We start from the raw sequence: 18,618 nt of genomic DNA, 5'->3' as shown, positions 1-18,618 counted from the left end.
CACTTTATTGTCCATACTAGCCACATTTTAAGTCTCACTAGCTAGTAGCTATCGTATTGGACAGCACACAGATATTTCCATTGTTAGAGAAAGTTCTATTGGGCAGTGTTGGTCTGTTTTATGATTGATTGATTGAGACAGGGTCTTTCTTGCTCTGTCACCCAGGCTGGAGTATAGTGGCACAGTTATGACTCATGGTAGCCTCAACCTCTTGGACTTAGAATTTCCCCCACATCAGCCTCTTGGGTAGCTGGGACTGACTACAGATGTATGCCACCATGCCAGCTAATTTTTAAATTATTTATAGAGACGGGGTCTCCCTATGTTGCCCAGACTGGTCTTGAACTCTTGGGCTCAAGTGTTCTTCCCTCACTGACCTCCTGAAGTGCTGGGTTTATAGACATTATCCACTGTGCCTGGCTTAACAGCACTGGTCTGGATCATCCTAAGTGTAACTTAATCTTTAATCTAAGAGCCTAATGTCCTAAGGCCTCCATTTTTGAACACCAGATAGAGAGGAGTACTGTTGACGGACTTATTCATTGACTTAAGGACATTAAGTTGCTTTTGTAACTGAATACTGACTTTGGTAGCTAGAGTTTGTGGTGTTCTTACTATTAGACCAGGCATTATTTAAGCACTCTAAGTTTATTAAGTTCTGCCAACAACTCTGTACCATTATTATCCTTATTTCACGAATGAGGAAACTGAGGTAAAGTTAAGTAACTCAAAAATATATAGCTAATTAGGGATAGAGCTGGCATTCATATGTAGGTCCTTACCCAGTACGCATGCTTTAACCATTTAAATCTACTGCCTCTTGGCTGTCAGTATTTATTGTAATTTCTGGCGTTTTTCTTAAATGAAGGCTGCCAAACAATATTCAATTTAATTGAGGGCACTATAAAAAATAAGTAAAAATGGAATTTTTTTTTTTATTGCATTTTAGGTTTTGGGACACATGTGAAGAACATGCAAGATTGTTGCATAGGTACACACATGGCAGTGTGATTTGCTGCCTTCCTTCCCTTCACCTATATCTGGCATTTCTCCCCATGCTATCTCTCCCCACCTCCTCACGCCCCCGTCCCTCCCCCATTTCCCCCCAACAGACCCCAGTGTGTAGTGCTCCCCTCCCTGTGTTCACGTGTTCTCATTGTTCAACACCCGCCTATGAGTGAGAACATGCGGTGTTTGATTTTCTGCTCTTGTGTCAGTTTGCTGAGAATGATGGTCTCCAGGTTCATCCATGTCCCTACGAAGGACATGAATTCATCATTTTTGATGGCTGCATAATATTCCATGGTGTATATGTGCCACATTTTCCCTGTACAGTCTATCATCGATGGGCATTTGGGTTGGTTCCAGTCTTTGCTATTGTAAACAGTGCTGCAATGAACATTCGTGTGCATGTGTCCTTATAGTAGAACGATTTATAATCCTTTGGATGTATACCCAGTAATGGGATTGCTGGGTCAAATGGAATTTCTATTTCTAGGTCCTTGAGGAATCGCCACACTGTCTTCCACAATGGTTGAACTAATTTACACTCCCACCAGCAGTGTAAAAGTGTTCCTATTTCTCCACATCCTCTCCAGCATCTGTTGTCTCCAGATTTTTTAATGATCGCCGTTCTAACTGGTGTGAGATGGTATCTCAATGTAGTTTTGATTTGCATTTCTCTAATGACCAGTGATGATGAGCATTTTTTCATATGTTTGTTGGCCTCATGTATGTCTTCTTTTGTAAAGTGACTGTTTATATCCTTCGCCCACTTTTGAATGGGCTTGTTTGTTTTTTTCTTGTAGATCTGTTTAAGTTCTTTGTAAATTCTGGATATCAGCCCTTTGTCAGATGGATAAACTGCAAAAATTTTTCCCCATTCTGTTGGTTGCCGATTCACTCTAATGACTTTCTTTTGCTGTGCAGAAGCTGTGGAGTTTGATTAGGTCCCTTTTGTCTATTTTGGCTTTTGTTGCCAGGAGATTAGTAGAAAAAAGTAATAGAAAAGCAGCACTTTAATTTTGGAACACTGAAATTGAAAAAAAAGTCTTGTTTAAAATTAAAAAAAAATTTTGTTAAAAGGCAGCAGTTTTTTTTTTTTTAATTTCAGGGAGATGGAGAAATTTTGAGTTTTTATGGGGCGAATCATATATCAGGTAATAGGGAATAGAAAGCATTACTGAATATACTAGTGAGTTAAATATAAAATGTGTGCCTACTAACGGTGCACATAGTGCAAAATAATACTGAAAAACAAAAACAATTACATGACTTGATATAATAAGCTTATCATAGGCAAGCTTTGTGGCTCAGTGACACTTAGTGCAGAGACATATCTCTAGGCATTTGGAGTGCTTATTCTTCTTGATTAGGAGTTTAGGCTGTACTCTACTTCCCATACAGAGAATTTGGGGCAGTGGAGGTTTCCCAACTACATGCCTAGGCGTACCTCTGGATTCCTGGTAGTTTCCCACAGAACCCCAACCCTCCCCTGTCCTCCAGACCTGGTGCTTGTGCCCTGCCATTGGGGGACCTGTAGGTGGGCCTGCCTGGTCTGGACCCACCTGTCTTGGTCTCCTGCTCCAGGGCTGAGCAGGGAGCTCCAGACCATTGTGCATTCTGCAGGTCAGCCCATTGCTTGAGGCAGCAGAGAGCTTCTCTCAGTAAAAAGGATCTCTTATATACCTATCTACATTGGCTTCAGCTGGCTCTTACCTATGAGTGCCACCTGCTGGCTCGGAGGTTTAACTGCATGACACGGTGGAAAATCCGTTGACACATGTGTACATCACCTGGGATCTAGATAAACTTCCTGAGACCTCCACCACCCTGGCCCCACAAGATGCAGTAAGCCTGCTCACATGCCCTGTACATCACTAATACAACCAGCATTTGGGAAAGCTACCATAAAAAGGCTATGTATAACTGAGGAACTTTGCCACTGAAAGCACCCAGAACAGAAGCCAAAAGAACCCTACACAACATGTATTACAGACAGCTCCTGAAGGTGAGAAAAATCACATGCAGATGAAAGCAAATACAAAAAATAAGGAGAGACGGCTTATCTAGATAAGAAGGAACCAGAAAAACAACTTTGAAACTCGGAAAAAAGTGTGTTACAGTGCCCCCAAAGGATCACACCAACTCTCCAGCAATGGATCCTAACTGAAATTAAAATCTTTGAAATACAAAATAATGAATTCAAAATGTTTTTAAAGAAGTTCAGTGAGATCCAATAGGAAGTTGAAAATGAACACAAATCAGAGAAACACTTTTGGATATGAAAGAAGAGATATCACTAAAAAAAAATATAAACATCTTTTAGAAGTGAAAAATTCATTGAAGAAATTATAAAATATAGTTGAAAGCTTTAATAGTCTAGAGAAAGTGGAAGAAAGAATTTTAGAGCTGGAAGACAGGTCTTTTGAATTAACTTAGTCAGATGAACGTAAAGAAAAAAAGAATTAAAATAAATTTACAAAGTCCAGATGTGGTATCTCATGCCTGTAATCCCAGCACTTTGGGAGGCTGAGGCAGGTGGATCACTTGAGGTCAGGCATTTGAGACCAGCCTGGCCAACATGGTGAAATCCTGTTTGTACTAAAAATACAAAAAAATTTAGCAGGACGCCATGGCATGTGACTGTAATCCCAGCTACTTGAGAGACTGAGGCTGGAGAATCACTTGAACTCAGGAAGCAGAGGTTGTGGTGAGCCAAGATTGCACCACTGCACCCCAACCTTGGCGACAGAGTGAGATGCTGTCTCAAAAGAAAAAAAATGTGAACAAAGCCTTGGAGAAATAGGGGACATAAAGCATCCAAAGTTGTAGGTTACAGATATTCTAGAGAAGAAAAAGTAAAAAGTTTAGAAAACCTATTTGAGGAAATAATTAGGGAAAATTTACCTAGTCTGGAAAGAGATTTAGACATCCAGATACAAGAAGCTCAGAGAACTGAAAGATACATTGCAAGAAGAATCTCATCAAAGCATATAGTCATTAGACTGTTCAAAGTCAACGTGAAGGAAAAAATTCTAAGAATAGCAAGAGAGAAGGGATTACCTATAAAGGAAATCCCATCAAACTAACACTTTAACTTCTCACCAGAAACCCTGCTAGTCAGCTGGAAGAGATTGGGGGCCTATTTTTAGCAGGCATAAGTAAAAAATTACCAGCCAAGAATTTATTTTACTTGTTTTTTGGACAGGGCCTCAGTCTACTGTCCAAGCCTGGAGTACAGTGGCGTGATCACAGATCACTACAGCCTTTAACTCCCGGGCTCAGGTGATCTTCCTACTTCAGCCTTACTGGGACTACAAGCACACATCACCATGCCCGGCTAATTTTCTTGTATTTTTTGTAGAGATAGGGTTTTGCCATGTTGCTCAATCTAGTCTTGAGCTCCTGAGCTCAAACGATCCGCCCGCCTTGGCCTCTCAGCATACTGGGATTGCAAGTGTGAGCCACCGTGCACAACCACTGGCCAAGAATTTTGTATTCTGCCAAAATAAGCTTTGTAAATGAAGGAGAAATAAAGTCTTTCCTAGACAAACTAATGTGAAGGGAATTTATCACCACTATATCGATCATATAAGAAATGCTGAAAGGAGTTCTAAACATGTTAATGAAAGGATAGTATTTACCATCGTAAAAGGACACATAATTATAAAGCTCACAAGAGCCTATAAAACAGTTATATAGTTGAAACTCCAAGACAACTAGCAATACTGTGACAGGAACAAAGCCTCGCATATCTGTATCTGTATCTATCTATCTTCCTATCTACACATACACACACATATATATGTATATATATTTTTTAAGATGGAGTCTCACTCTGTCACCCAGGCTGGAGTGCAGTGGTGTGATCTCAGCTTACTACAACCTCCGTCTCCTGGGTACAATTGCTTCTCCTGCCTCAGCCTCCTGATTAGCTGTGACTACAGGTGTGTGCTACCATACCTGGCTGATTTTGTATTTTTAGTAGAGACGGGGTGTCACCATGTTGGCCAGGCTGATCTTGAACTCCTGACCTTGTGATTTGCCCACTTCGGCCTCCCAAATTGCTGGGATTACAGGTGTGAGCCACCGTGCCCAGCCTATATCTATATATATTTTAAGATGGAGTCTTGCTCTGTTGTCCATGTTTGAGTACAGTGGCATGATGTTGGCTCACGGCAACCTCTGTCTCCTGGGTCCAAGCAATTCTCCTGCCTCAGTCTCCCGAGCAGCTGGGATCACAGGTGTTTACCACCACACCTGGCTAACTTTTGTATTTTTTAGTAGAGATGGAGTTTTGTTGTGTTGGCCAGTCTGGTCTCGAGCTCCTGACCTCAAGTAATCTGCCCACTTTGGCCTCTTAAAGTGCTGGGATTATGGGCGTGAGCCACCACACCCAGCCCATGTATCAATATTAACTTTGAATGTAAATGGCCTAAATGCTCCATTTAAAATATACAGAGAGGCAAATTAAATTAAAAAACAAACAAAAAACAAGACCCAACCATCTGCTGCCAACAAGAGACCCCACATGCACACTGGTTAAAGACAGCTGCAGACTTAAACCCCATCTCTGCTGAAAAGATTTATCATGCAATGGGGTGAAAAAAGATTTATCATGCAAATGGAAGACATAAGCCAGCAGTAGGATCCATTCTTGTGTTAGATAAAATTCAAATCAATAACAGTTAAAAAAAAAAAAAAGACAAGAAGAGCATTATATAATGATAAAAGGTTTGATACAAGAAGATGATTTAATTATCCTAAGTATATATGCACCCCACACCAGAGCACCGAGATTAATAGATACTACTAGGTCAAAGCAGATTGATAGCAATACAATAATAATGGGACATCAGCACCCCACTGACATCACTAAACAGATCATTGAGACAGAAAATTGACAAAGAAATTCTAGACTTAAACTGTAGACCAAATGGACCTAGTAGACATTTACAGAACATACATTAATCTCGTCTGCACATGGAATATCCTCCAAAATTGACCATATGCTTGGCCATTAAAGCAAGTCTCAATACATTCCAAAATACTGAAATCAGATCAAGTATCTTTTTGGAGCACAGTGGAATAAAATTAGATCAGTACCAAGAGGAACTCTTAACTGTTCAAGTAGATGGAAACTAAACAACATGCTCCTGAATGAACTTTGGATATACAGTGCAATTAAGGCAGAAATTGAAAAAAATTTTGAAATAAATGCAAATGGAGATGCAGCATACTGAAACCTGGGATACAGCAAAGCCAGTGCTAAGAGGAGAGTTTATAGTGTTAAATGCTCACATTAAAAAAATAGGAAGATCTCAACCTACCATGATATATCAAGGAACTAGAAAAATAACAAACCAAACAAAAAGCTAGCAAAAGAAGCGAACAAACATCAGAGCAGAGCTAAATAAGATAGAAAAATGATACAAAGAATAAGTAAAACAAAAAGTTGGTTCTTTGAAAGGATACACAAATTGACAGACTGCTTGCTAAGTTTACCAAGAAAAAGAGTTTTAAATACAAGCAGAAATTATAAAGAGAACATTACACCTGACACCACAGAAATACAAAAGATCACCAGAGACTATTATAAACATTTCTATGCTCATAAATTAGAAAAACCTAGGGAAAATGGACAAATTCCTGAAAACATACAACCTCCCAAGATTGAACCAGGAAGAAATTTGAATCCTGAACAGACCAATAACAAGTAACAAAATTCAATCAGTAATAAAGGAAAACTTCTATATTAGTCTGTTCTCATGCTGATATAAAGAACTACCTGAGGCCGGGTGCGGTGGCTCATGCCTGTAATCCCAGCACTTTGGGAGGCTAAGGCAGGCGGATTATGAGGTCAGGAGATCAAGACCATCCTGGGCAACATGGTGAAGCCCTGTCTCTACTAAAAATACAAAAATTAGCTGGGTGTGGTGGTGTGTGCCTGTAATCCTAGCTATTCAGGAGGCTGAGGCAGGAGAATTGTTTGAACCACTCAGTGAGAGGTTTCAGGGAGCTGAGATTGCACCACTGCACTGCAGCCTGACGACAGAGCAAAACCCCATCTCACAAAAAAAAAAAAAAAAAAAAAAAGTTCCTGAGACTGAGTGATTTATAAAGGAAAGAGGTTTAATTGACTCACAGTTCCACAGGGCTGGGGAAGCCTGAGGAAACTTATAATCATGGCAGAAGGAGAAGCAGACGTGTCCTTCTTCACATGGCAGAAGGAAGAAGTGTTGAGCAAAGTGGGGGGGAAGCCCCTTGTAAAAGCATCAGATCTTGTGAGAACTCACTATCAAGAGAACAGTAGAGGGTAACTTCCCCCATGATTCATTTACCTGCCACTGGATCCCTCCCATGACATGGGTATTAATGGGAACTATAAGATGAGATTTGGGTGGGGACACAGCCAAACCATATCACCTTCCAACAACAAAAAAGGCTAGGACCAGATGGATTTACAGCTGAATTTTGCCAGACGTATAAAGAAAAGCTGACATTTACGAAAGACTACTGAAACTATTTCAGAAAATTGAAGAGGAGTAATTCCTTTCTAACTCATTCTGTAAAACCAGTATTACCCTTGTACCAAAGTCAGGCAAGGACACAACCAGAAAAGAAAACCACAGGCCAATATCCCTAATGAACATAGGTGCAAAAATCCTCAACAAATACTAGTAAACTGAATCCAGCAGCACATCAGAAAGATAATACATCATGATCAAGTGGGTTTCATTCCAGAGATGCAAGAATGTTTTAAGCATATGCAAATCAGTAAATGTGATTCACCTCATAAATAGAACCAAACCCCAAAACCATATGATTATTGCCATAGATGCAGAAGAGGCATTTAATAAAATCCAACATTACTTCATGATAACCCTCAATAAATTAGGCATTGGAGGTATATACCTTAAAATAATAAGAGCTATGTATGACATACCTGCAGACAACATCATGTTGAAGGGGAGAAGTTAAAAACATTCTCTTTAAGAACGGTAACAAGAGAAGGATGTCCATTCTCACCATTCCTCTTCACCATGGTACTGGAAATCTTAGCCAGAGCAGTTAGGCAAGAGAAAGAAAGAAAAGGCATCCAAGTTGGAAAAGAGGAAGTTTTCTTATAACATGATTGTATACTTAGAAAACTCTAAAGACACCTAGACTTCATTAAAGTTTCAGGATACAAAATCAATGTACAATGATCAGCATTTCTATACACTGATAACGTTCAAGTTGATAACCAAATCAAGAACTCAATCCCATTTACAGTAGACACACACGCACACCCCCCTAGGAATACATTTAACCAAGGAGGTGAAAGATCTTTACAAAGAGAACTACAAAACACCAATGGAAGAAATTGCAGGTGACACAAACAAATGGCAAAACATCTTGTGCTGATGAAAGAATCAATGTCACGAAAATGACCATTCTACCTAAAGCAATCTATAGATTCAATGAAATTCCTATCAAATTGTCAACATCATTTTTCACAGAATTAGAAAAATAGTGCAAAGTTCATATAGAATAAAAACAGTACCCGGATAGCCAAAGCAATCCTAAGCAAAAGGAACAAATTCAGATATATCAGATTGCGTAGCTTCAAATTATGCTACAAGGCTATAGTAACTAAAGCAGCATTGTAGTCATACAAAAATATGTTTACAGATCAATGGAACAGAATAGAGAGCCTAGAAATAAAGCCTCATACTTATAGCAACTGATCTTTGACAAAGTTGTTGAAAATAAACAGTGGAGAAGGAACATTGACACCCTGTTCAATAAATGGTGGTAGGAATATGGGCTAGTCATATGCAGAGGAATGAAACTGGACCCTTGTGTCTCACCATGTACAAAAATTAACTCAGGATGTACGTTCCTTTTTTGTATGTAAAAAAAGTTAGGATGGATGGATTAAAGACTTAAACATAAGATCTTAAACTATAAAAGTCCTAGAAGAAAACTTAAGAAATACTTTTGGATGTTGGCCTAGGCAAAGAATTTATGATGAAGACAAAAATAGACAAATGAGACATAATTAAACTAAAATCTTCTTCACAGCAAAAGAAATACTCAACAGATTAAACAGCCTATAGAATGGGAGAAAATATTTGCAAATTATTACTTCAACAAAGGGTGAATAACCAGAATCTACACAGAACTCAGTTCAACAAGGAAAAAACTTCTTTTAAAAACTGGGCAAGGGACATGAAGAGAGATTTTTTGAAGAAATACAAGTGCCAACAAACAATGTGAAAAAATGCTCAACATTAATCATCAGAGAAATGCAAATTAAAATCATAATGAGATACTATCTTACACCAATGAGAATTGTTATTAAAAAGCCAAAAAATAACAGATGTTGCTGTGATTGTGGAGAAAAGGCAATGCTTATACCCTGTTGATGGGAATATAAGTTAGTTCAACCTCTGTGGAAAACAGTATGGAGATTTCTTAAATAACTAAAAATAGAACTATCCTTTGATCTAACAAACGCATTACTGGGTGTCTGTCCAAAGGAAAAGAAATCACTATGTAAAAAAGACACCTGGCCAGGTGTGGTGGCTCACGTTTGTAATCCCAGAATTTTGGGAGGCCGAGGCAGGCGGATTACCTGAGGTCAGTAATTCAAGACCAGCCTGGCCAATATGGTGAAATCTTGTCTGTACTAAAAATACAAAAATCAGTTGGACATGGTGGTGCACACCTGTAATCCCAGGTACTCGGGAGGCTGAGGTAGGAGAATTGCTTGAACTTGGGAGGCAGAGGTTGCAGTGAGCCGAGATTGCACCACTGCATTCCATCCTGGGCGACAGAGTGAAACTCCATCTCGCAAAAACACAAGACAGAAAACCCCACCTGTACTCATGTTCAGCACTATTCACAATAGCAAAGTCATGGAACCAACCTAAGTATCCATGAACAGTTGACTGAATAAAGAAAATGCGGTATACAGATACCATGGAGTACACAGCATAAAAAAGAATGAAATCCTGTCTTTTTCAGCAACATGAATGTAGCTGGAGGTCATTATTCTAAGTGAAATAACTCAGAAACAAAATCAGATACCACATGTTCTCACTTATAAGTGGGAGCGAAATAATGGATGTGCATGTACATAAAGATGGAAATAATAGATATTGAAGACTCAACCATGAGGGAGGGTGGGAGGAGGAGGAGGGTTGAAAAATCACATGTTGGGTGTAATGTTCACTATTTGGGTTGTGGGTACACGAGAAGCCCAGTCTCCACCAGTATGCAATATACCCATGTAACAAACATGTATGTTTACCTCCTGAATCTAAAGTTTTTCTTTTTTTTTTTTTTTTTGAGACGGAGTTTCACTCATGTTACCCAGGCTGGAGTGCAATGGCGCGATCTCGGCTCACCGCAACCTCCGCCTCCTGGGTTCAAGCAATTCTCCTGCCTCAGCCTCCTGAGTAGCTGGGATTACAGGCACGCACCACCATGCCCAGCTAATTTTTTGTATTTTTAGTAGAGACAGGGTTTCACCATGTTGACCAGGATGGTCTCGATCTCTTGACCTCGTGATCCACCCACCTCGGCCTCCCAAAGTGCTGGGATTACAGGCTTGAGCCACCACGCCCGGCCGAATCTAAAGTTTAAAAAAAAGCTTTGCTTGGTTGCAAACAAGCTAACACTGGATACCTCAAGCAAAAAATAAAAAGAATTTATTGAATTTAGAAAACATGGTTGTATTTTACAGAATGCAAGGATAGTTTAGTCTCTTGAAATGGAACTAGGAATTGATGAAAAGCTGTTAGAAACCTAGGCAGTGTACTTACTCTTCTCTGTTGAGTTTCTTTGAATCTAATTTATGTCTTCATTTCTACAGACAACTTTGATTTTCTGACACACAACCATTCCATCCCTCTTAAGTTCATGGTTTTGTTTTTGTTTTGTTTTGTTTTTTGAGATGGAGTTCCACTCTTGTTGCCCAGGCTGGAGTGCAATGGTGCGATCTTGGCTCACTGCAGCCTCTGCCTCCCGGGTTCAAGCAATTCTCCTGCCTCAGCCTCCCGAGTAGCCGGGATTACAGGTGCTCACCACCATGCCCGGGTAATTTTTTTTTTTGTATTTTTAGTAGAGATGGAGTTTCACCATGTTGGCCAGGGTGGTCTCGAACTCCTGATTTCAAGTGATCTGCCTGCCTCAGCCTCCCAAAGTACTGGGATTACAGGTGTGTGCCACTGTGCCTGGTCTCAAGTTGATGGCTTCTTCATACAGAAGAGCAGCCCAAACTGTTTCACTTCTAAATCCTGGGGAAGAAAATTTAGGTAAACAGCTTGGATTAGGTATCACCCTTGGTTCATATCCTTTAATTTCTTTCTCTATTAACTGGTGCAGACAAGGTATAGTACACCTTTCAGAGCCCTGGGGTTGGAGGCACCTCTGAGAAAGGGCATTGATTTGAGCTAGGCAAAACACTACAGAACGTGTGTGAGACAAAGAGCAAGCATCCACTTTTGGTTGAGAAAGGATTTCAAGAGAGGGTAATTTTAGGATTCTTTATGATGGTCATGTGGGTATTGAATAGGAGACTAGATTCTCACCTTTATGTTAGCATATCCAGAGTATCCTTAGAATTGTAGATTTGAAATTGGGTTCCTGCCTCAATTCTATTCAATCTGACAAATATATATTGAATACTTATGTCCTCACTAATGTTTAAGAGTCTACAAAAGCAAGAAAAGAAAACAAAAAGATCATTCCACCCTATAACTAGTGCTTACTTGAATGCCTGATAGATAGGCACTTTGGCTGGGTCTCTTTTGAAGGTTAGGGATCTGAATGGGGATTTTTAGTATAGGGATCCATTTCTTCACAGTTTTATTAACAGCTTCCCAGTCCCTCCTGTATATCTGGGGCTTGCAAAGTGATATATCAGCTATGTTAAAAAGCACAAAGCATGGAGTTATGAAAAGACAAGATGATGAGTAAATAGAGGCTGAGAAAAAGATAGTACTTCTTAATGTAGTACAAGATAGGTCTATAGATAGATAATTGAAGAAATAGAAAACCAAGAGGAGAAGCTCAAGAGACTGGATTGGAATCCATATGAAATGGGGTTAATCATTCATGCTCTACCTCACAACACAAATCTTATTTTTGCTATTGGTATCAAGAAGAACCTGATATGCTTAAAATACATTCAGGAAGGAGGATGATTATTGCTTTTCACATTGCTTAGTGAGTTTGGAATAGTATCTAATTGTTTTAGTTTGCATTTCCCTGATAACTAATGATGTTGAGCATCATTCATGTGTTTATCGGGGTTTGCATGTCGTTGTTTAAATTTTTTGTGCATTTTAAAACTGGGTAGTTTGTCTTTTAATTATTGAGTTACATGAATTCTCTAAATATTCTGGATGCAAGTTTTTTTGTTAGAGCAAGAAAATTTTGGTAACATCTGACTTACCAATTTTTTTCTTTCATTGTTCAAGCTGAGAAATATTTACCTATTCCTAATCACAAATATTTGTTTGTCTCTTTTTATGTCCAAGCTGAGAAATCTTTACCTAGTTCAAATCACAAATACTTGTTTTTTATTTTATTTTATTTTATTTTTGGAGACAGAGTCTCATTCTGTTACCTAGGCTGAAGTACAGTGGTGTGATCTTAGTTCACTGAAGCCTCCACTGTCTAGGCTCAAGTGATCTTGCCTCAGCCTCCCGAGTAGCTGTGACTTCAGGTGCATACCACCACACCTGGCTAATTTTTGTACTTTTTGTAGAAATAGGTTTTACCATATTGCCCAAGCTACTCTAAAAATTCCTGAGCTCAAGAAGTCTGCCCCCTTAGCCTCCTAAAGTGCTGGGATTGCAGGTGTGAGCCACCATTCCAGCACACAAATATTTGTTTTTTAAAAACAGCTTTACTGAGATGTAAATGACATAGTACGTTTTTATAAGTCTGACAAATATATACACATGTAAATCATCACTACATCAATGTAGTGAACATATCCATCATTCCCAAAAGTTACTGAAAGTGCTCCTGTGCAGTTCTTCCCTCCTGTCCCTGTCTCTGCAAGGTACCCACTAATCTGCTTTTCTATTCCTTATTATATATTTGCATTTTCTAGATTTTTATATAAATGGAATCATACAATATATATTTTTATTTCTGTCTGGGTTTTGTTTAATTATTTTGAGATTTATTTGTGTTGCTGCATCCATCAGCGGTTCATTCCTTTTTATTCCATTGGATATATTCATAACAGTTTGTGTATTCATCCACCTGTTGCTGGGTATTTGGATTGTTTTCAGTTTTTGGCTATTACAAATAAAAATGCTATTAACATTTGTGTACAGATCTTAGTATAGTTATATGGTTTATTTTGGGTAAATACCAGGAGGTGAAATGACTGCTGTATTGTAGGTGTGTATGTTTAAGAAACTGGCAGCCTGTTGTCTTTAAAGCAGTTGTGCCATTTCCCACCAGCAGTGTGTTTAAGAGTTCTAGTTGGTCCATATTCTTGTGAACACTTAGTATGGTCAGTCTTTTAATTAGCCATTTTAGTAGGTGTGTAGTGATATCTCAGTGTTGTTTTAATTTGCATTTCCCTAATAACTAATGATTTTGAGCATCTTATGAATCCTTTTTCTGTGCACCCCCCTCATTAGGGTCCTGTCCCCTGGCCTTGCACCTGCCTCTTCAGGGTCCCATTCCCTGGCTCTGCTCCTGCAACAATCCCCCCACCCTGCCTCAGGATCCTGAGCCTGCGCCTATCCTCCTGGCTCCCACCCTTGGCTTCTCTGAATCTTTGCTATATTTTATTTGTTGAAATACCTGTTCACTTCTTTTGCCCTTTAAAAAAAAATGGGTTTTTCCATCCCATTGAGTTTTGAGAGTTCTTTATATTTTCTGGATACAAGTCCTGTTGGTCCATACCCCCTTTCCCCAGTGAGGTGGATCTTGCTGTGTCACCCAGGCTGGAGTACAGTGGCATGATCATAGCTCACTGCAGTCTCGAACTCCTGGGCTCTAGTGATCTTCCTGCCTTGATTGAACCCCCTTAATCTGTTTTTTTTTTTAAGAGGTAAGTTCTTGTGATGTTGCCCAGGCTGGTCTTAAGCTCCTGGCCTCAAGTGATCCTCCTGCCTTGGCCTACCAAAATGCTGGGATTACATATGTAAGCCCTGTAATTTGTAGGGCTCACAAGTCCTTTTTAAGATACATGCTTTGCAAATGTTTTCTGCCAGTCTGTGGCTTGCCTTTTCATTCTCCTAACACTGTCTTTGAAGAACAAAAGTTTTAAATTTTGATAAAGTCCAATTTATCAGTTTTATGAATTATGATTTTTTAAATGTCATATCTAAGAAATATTTGCCTAACCAGGTGTTACAAAGATTTTCTTTTATGATTTCTCCTGTAAGTTTTATAGATTTAGCTTTTATATCTAGGTTTGTTGTTGATTTTTCAGATTTTTATATATGCTGTGACTCAAGGGTCATTGTTAATTTTTCTCCTATGCAGACAATCACTTGTGTTAACATAATTTTTTGAAAAGTCTTTCCTTTCCCCACTGACTTGTCTGGTGCTTTTGTCGAAAATCAAATTACTTTACTTGGACCCTGTTCTATTGATCTATGTCTATCCTTTGTCCAAAACTTGGTCATTGGATTTTACAGTAAACCTTGAAATATGACAGTCTAAGTCCTTCATGCTTTTGAAATTGAGGAAGTCTGAGATCCCATATCTGCTTAGTGGAGGGTTGAAAATTAGAGTATTCGTATTTGCAAATTACCAAATAAAAATTTAAAAGTAAACAACTGTGGCTTCCTTGAGCACATGGGAGAGGATGAGTAGTTCCATCAAGTAAAGATTGTGATGTTTTAAGGAAGAAGTTGCTGTATTTGGTAAGAAGAAAAAGATAAAGTCTATGTTAAAGACGGCAAAGTTGAAGACCCAATGTTGTAAAGTGATGGCAAGAAATAAAAAATAGAAACAAAAAGTGTAGGATCTTTAAAAAGGAGCCAGTATACTAGATAAAGAAGATATGATAGAATAAGAAAGAATAAGGAAGACTTTAGGCAGAGAGACTTCTAGAGTCTAGTAAGTTTAAGCTGCAGCATTTTTACAGGTGAATTATTGGTGAGCATCCCAAATAGTGCTGGGATTTCCATGTAAGTCAGTTATCTTCACACTTTTCCACTCCTTTTCATACCATGGAATTGTAATGATAATCAGTGTTGGTGTTTTATGTAAGTGGGTAATGACTGATGCGTTGTTAGAACTGAAGGTCTGTTTGTTTGGATTTTAATTAGTAGTAGGTAATGGTCACTTGACTCATGGTGAGATCCATAGCGTTAAGGGATTCTAACTTAGCTTATTTCTACTTTTTTTTTTTTTTTTGAACTCCTTCAGTGGATATTAATTTCTTCAATGAATTGACTGGTGTAGTTCTCTAATTTTTCTCTTCTTTGATGAGTGTCGTTTTAAAGCTCAGAGTTGAGTGAACTTTAAGTTAGATTTTCTTCTCCCCTGTCTTCTCCTTCTATCTTTTTCTTCTCTAGCATAGCAACTTCTTCCTTAAAACATCACAGCCTTTTCTTGATGGAACTTCTCATCTTCTATCGTGTGCTTAAGGAAACGTAGTTATTTACTGTTTTTCTAACATTTTAATTCTAGTTGAGAGTATTTTTACTCAGCTTTCTTTCTCTACTTACCCCTTATTTTTGGTCCATTTCTTATACAAATTAGAGTGTTTTTGTGTAAGAGACTCAGTCTAATTTTACTTTGAGCATTTAGTGTGCTTGAAATTACAACAAGAAATCTAAAGGTAGATAGAAGCCATTTATGATCCTCTGAAAACAACTCCAATTCAAGTAATCATGATGAGCAGTATGGAAAGTCTGTAATATTTATTATTTCAGACATTTTATATTGTTAAATAGCTTGTGTCAGATTGCTTATCTGAGAAGACTTACAGGTAATTCAGAGATTATTTTTTGGCCCCTTTGGGTATCGTACCCTTCATACAAAGCCTGACATTATGTGCATGACCAGGGAATATATATATATTTTTAAATCCACAATATAGAACTGAATTCAATTGTATTTTTATATGTTGTAGACTATATGGAGTGTTGTAGACACTGTGGAGACTTTTGTCAAAGGGAAAATAAGCAAGCTTGTCTTTTATATATTGTAGACTATATGGAGTATTGTAGACACTGTGGAGACTTTCGTCAAAGGTAAAATAAGCAAGCTTGTCCTTTATATGTTGTAGACTATGTGGAGTTTTGTAGACACTATGGAGACTTTTGTCAAAGGGAAAATAAGCAAGCTTGTCTTTTAAAAAGTGTTTCTAACAAAATGGATTATAATATTTTTCATTTATTGAATGCCTGTGTGTGCCAGTTATTCGCTATGTACTAAATATTCCACATATATTTTGTCATTTATTCTTCAGAGCACTTCTTTGAGGCTTAGAGGCTTATTTGACTGCTTCAAGGATGCATAGTTAGTTAGTAAGTGGAAGAGTAAGAATTTAAGCCTAGGTATCAGAGTTACTTCAGAGTCCTTACTCTGTTATATATAAGAAACACACACATATGTAAATATATATATATTAAGAAACAAGTTCATATAGAAATATTGTATATACTGTATTAATACATATGTCTAAATATAAGAAGAGACCAAAAGACTGAAGATTAGTGTTTCTTATTTTTTGTCCCTTAAAAAATTAGTGCTTAAAGAGCTTTTGTTTATGGGTTATATCTGTCCATGTTTATTGTATTACAAATTAAAACTAAGAAAATTTAAAATATTCACATAAAAAATAACGAAAGTCTCCATCGTATACAGCATATAACAAATATAATTGAATTCAGTTCTACATTGTGGATCTTTAAAAAGCCCTTTGATAACATAGATAACAAGTTTTATGAAAAGTAACTGTATGTTCCAAAACAAAATTTAGTGAGAAAATTGGCATTACTTTACATTTTTGCAGATCTTTTAAGTATCTGACGTAATAGAAGACAGCTGGATTCTCATCTTTGTCTCTGCGTTAAATCTGTTGTGATATCACGTATCACATAGCATCTGAAAAGCTCTACTATACACTTAATGAGAGGATCAGAGTGAAAAAGGCAAATAATATCTTACTATGAAAATAGTTTTGACTCCTCAGACTGCTTGAAGGGTCTCTGGACCACACTGAGAACTGCTGATCCATAGACATCACATATAGCAGCATTTCTCATTTTTATTGGTGGCAGAGTTACAGATACTATTAATGTTACTGTGATTTGTTGTCTACTTTTATAGGTAAAGGCAATGCTAAATTTCAGTCACAAGTTAGTGAAAATAAAGAAGATATTTTCCTTCTTCCGAGTTGATCACCTTCGAGTTTGATCACTTAGCTCCTAAGGAAAAGGTGGCTTTGGTGAGGTCATTTGAAACAATAGTTTGGGTAGAAAGACAACACCTTAACATTACCTTTGTGTGTTAAGGTATCAGTCTTCTCTATTGCTAATGCTGTAGTTTTGTAGCTACACTCAGCTACTTCAGTTTGGACTTCAGAAGCACTTGGTGTTTTTTTCAGCCTTGCAAGACTTCAGGTTATAGGACTCTTAGCTGAAATTGCAGGACAAGGGCAGGGAGTACCTATCTTAGCAAATCTGTATTTTCTCTGTCTATACTTGTAACACTAATCAGTTTATTTCTCTTTTAGGACTTCAATTTAAATGGCGAGAAAGAGCCAACACATGCCAACATTCTAAATTTTTCCTGCTTCTCTTTTTGCACTAGTCTCAGTTGGCATATGGCTTGCTTTTCAAATTGTACAGATAACAGTTTGACCAAATTCTTTGTCATCATCTTTCCAACCTTCAGTATCAGAATTTATTAACTCATTAACGCCTCTTTAAGAGTGTCCTAAAACATATTTTAGGTTATGTTACTTGTATCACCACACTGCCATGTCCTAAATTCTCTGTGTTAGAAACTACATTCATCTGCTCATAGAGACTCTTTTATAGTAGTTAAACACGTTAAAAGTCTGTATGGTAGTCAGTCTGCCGCTGGGATGGCAGCTTCACAAACTACTTCACAGAAAAAATCAGGGATCTAGACTTTTTCTCTCTGTTTCTGTATGCTCAGTATTTGGCTTCTATTTTCAAGATCATCTTGTGATCCAAGATGACTGTTAGAGCAATAATTAATTAGGTCCACATTCCAGATAGCAGGCAGGGCAAAAGGTGCAATGCCATCCTGAATAAAATTGGGATTTATTCCTAAGGTAAAAGGTAAGAACAAATATTAAGTGGCAATAGGCATAGCCCCTGTTTCTGGTTGCCTTGAGTGCTGAAACACTATAATAGGAGTGATAGCACATATTGCTTTAAAAGATTCATGAGATCAGAATAATTCAAGAATCAGTTCTGTGGTAATTAGAAAAATTTCTCCTGAGCTCTAAGTTGCCCAGTTTTTCGTGTGTCACGGGTCTTAAGATGAAACGCCACGTGACAGGAATGAAGTGGGAGAATTCAGTAGTATTTGGGTCATTTGGGTCATAACACCCTCATTATTATTATTCTTTTTCTTTTCTTTTTTTTTTTTTTTTTTTTTTTTTTT

General features: G+C 38.0%; 1 protein-coding gene across 7 annotated transcripts in view; it reads left to right on the top strand.

Moving 5' to 3' along the window:
* The window catches only part of FOXJ3 (forkhead box J3), a 176,230-nt gene that overhangs the window by 34,291 nt on the left and 123,321 nt on the right, over positions 1-18,618 (top strand). The window contains exon 1 of one of the 7 annotated variants that reach the window (XM_032247159.1): positions 8,176-8,180. The exons of the other annotated variants lie outside the window; for them this stretch is intronic. The gene's annotated coding sequence lies outside the window, so the exon portion shown is untranslated. Of the gene's footprint in view, positions 1-8,175; positions 8,181-18,618 lie in introns of those variants that run through there. 7 annotated transcript variants of the gene reach the window in all.

Source organism: Sapajus apella, unplaced genomic scaffold, assembly GCF_009761245.1.
Source record: "Sapajus apella isolate SASKATOON/1434 unplaced genomic scaffold, GSC_monkey_1.0 scaffold62, whole genome shotgun sequence".
NCBI lineage: Eukaryota > Metazoa > Chordata > Mammalia > Primates > Cebidae > Sapajus > Sapajus apella.
The sequence above is the reverse complement of the archived record's forward strand: the minus strand, read 5'-3'. Positions and strand labels throughout refer to the sequence as shown.